Source organism: Lolium rigidum, chromosome 1, assembly GCF_022539505.1.
Source record: "Lolium rigidum isolate FL_2022 chromosome 1, APGP_CSIRO_Lrig_0.1, whole genome shotgun sequence".
Lineage (NCBI taxonomy): Eukaryota > Viridiplantae > Streptophyta > Magnoliopsida > Poales > Poaceae > Lolium > Lolium rigidum.
In genome coordinates, this window is record NC_061508.1 from 94153960 (window position 1) to 94156341 (window position 2382).

Genomic DNA, 2382 nt, shown 5'->3' on the forward strand with positions numbered 1-2382 from the left:
GACGACGGTATCACCGTTTGAGAGGCGGCGGGGATCAAAAGAAAAAAGAAATTGCCAAAAATCAGAGGGTGAAAAAAAACCAAGAAAATGAACTTTTATAGTACATAGAGGATGACATGCGGGTCCCATGAGCCTGCAGGTTCCTCAACGTTTCAAACGTGGCATGAGATCGAAAGAAAAAGGTAAGTGACCAAATTTGAGGTGCCAAAAAAAACTCCAAGAAAAGAAAGTTTTATAGTACATAGAGGATGACATGCGGGTCCCATTTAGCAGCAGCGGTATCACCGTTTGAGAGGCGGGGGATCGAAAGAAAAGGCAAGTGACCAAATATGAGGTGCCAAAAATAATTCAAGAAAAGAAAGTTTTATAGTGCATAGAGGATGACATGCGGGTCCCATTTAGCAGCAGCGGTATCACCGTTTGAGAGGCGGCGGGGATCGAAAGAAAAAGGCAAGTGACCAAATTTGAGGTGCCAAAAAAACTCCAAGAAAAGAAAGTTGATTGCACATAGAGGATGACATGCGGGTCCCATTTAGCGACGGCGGTCTCAACGTTTCCAAGGCGGCAAGGGATCAAAAGAAAAAGGAAGTAGCCAGAAATCGGGGGGTCAAAAAAAATCCAAGAATAGAAAGAATTTTGGTTCATAGAGGATGACATGCGGGACCCATGATCTGCATCGTAAACGGCTCGATCGGAGAACGTTGAACGAGATGGCGCGATCGAGAAAAAAACAATGCCAGAGAGGCTGCCATCCGGGCCCTACATCCCTCGGCGGTGCGGATTTGCGTTGACTCGGCCGGCGAACCCGAGAATTCGCGATGCACCACGTCCCGGGCCACCATACGCGACGTTTTGGCCGCTTTCGTCGGGCTAGGTGGCCTCAAAAACGAGAAAAAAAAAGTTTTGACATGCACCACGGAGGGACCAAAATCGTCGGCCATGGTACACCAGCAACCACGGCGCGACTTCAACTTCGTCGGCCATGGCAACTTTTCTTGTAGTGATACAAGATCAAGGAGAAGAAGACAGGGTTTCCCGAGAAAAACCCTTGGAATGTGGCGCAGCTAAGGCGTTTTTACGCTTAGTGTCGAAATATAGTCCTCCTTGTAAAAATACAATGTACTGAAACGCCCGCGAGTTTTCAGACGCACTCTTTTCCTTTTTCGGGGCACCGAGTGAGGCCGGGAAAGGTTTTTAATGAGGCGGGCTCGTGGTGCTGCAATATAATAAAAATAGTGGAGATACATATCTTTTTCTTCGACATGCTCGGGGGCTTACGCCTCGAAGTTACAAGTATATATATATAGATGAATCTAACTAGCAAAAATATCTCGCCTTGGTATTAAAATACCTCGCCAGATAAAAAGAATGTACAAAATAGCAATCGAAAAAGAACAAAACACTCGGGGGCTAGTACCCGCAAATATAGTATATTCAATAATAATTTGGGTGCCTTGGTTCACAACCTCGCATACACAATAAAGAGATTTACCACCGAAACACTCGGGGGCTTGAGGAGGAAAAATAGAAGTATTTACTTTACAATATAGAATGTGTACAACATACAAGACGCAATTCCTGAGAAAACTCGATAAGACTAGAAGGAAAAATGTCAATGGCGGCTCAGTATATTATCTATGGTCATCCGTACAGTATTTGAAGCACGGGTACTATGTTCAGCATAGCTACCCCTTACGAAAAACTCAGCATCCATCCGAAGAAGTTCATCCATCATATCTTCGGCAACAGGGGTCACATGATCGTCAAGCTTGCTAACATCCCTTTTCCTTTTCGCCATCTTGGCTAAACACTTGGTAAGAATCTGGCTCATGTCAAACTTGGGATAGCAGATTTTGATCATCATCATAGCAAACCTGGCACCGGCAGACAGTTGAGCTCGCACAAAGTGATGGATACGAGGAGCATCTTGAAATTTCTCCAACAAACCAAGAAGAGTGTCGGGCGCATCATTCCGAGGAAATAGCGTCTTGTAAACCAAAGTCAATGTTCTGGTACAGAAATCAAGGAAGTCCCGAACCTGACAGGCGCGGTCTTGAAACCTGACAATCTGTCGGGTACGTTCTGGAGTAGCCTAGAAAAGAGAACCGTGGTCGAGAGAAAGGTTAACAAGGAGGTTCGTCCTGGTGTTTACCCTTTCATCTTCAGCAGCAGCGTCGAGAAAGGAACCTATTTGGCGACAGCATAAGAATCTTGATGCGTGTAATTGACACGTCCGTTGGGAACCCCAAGAGGAAGGTGTGATGCGCACAGCGGCAAGTTTCCCTCAGTAAGAAACCAAGGTTTAATCGAACCAGTAGGAGTCAAGAAGCACGTTGAAGGTTGATGGCGGCGGGATGTAGTGCGGCGCAACACCGGAGATTC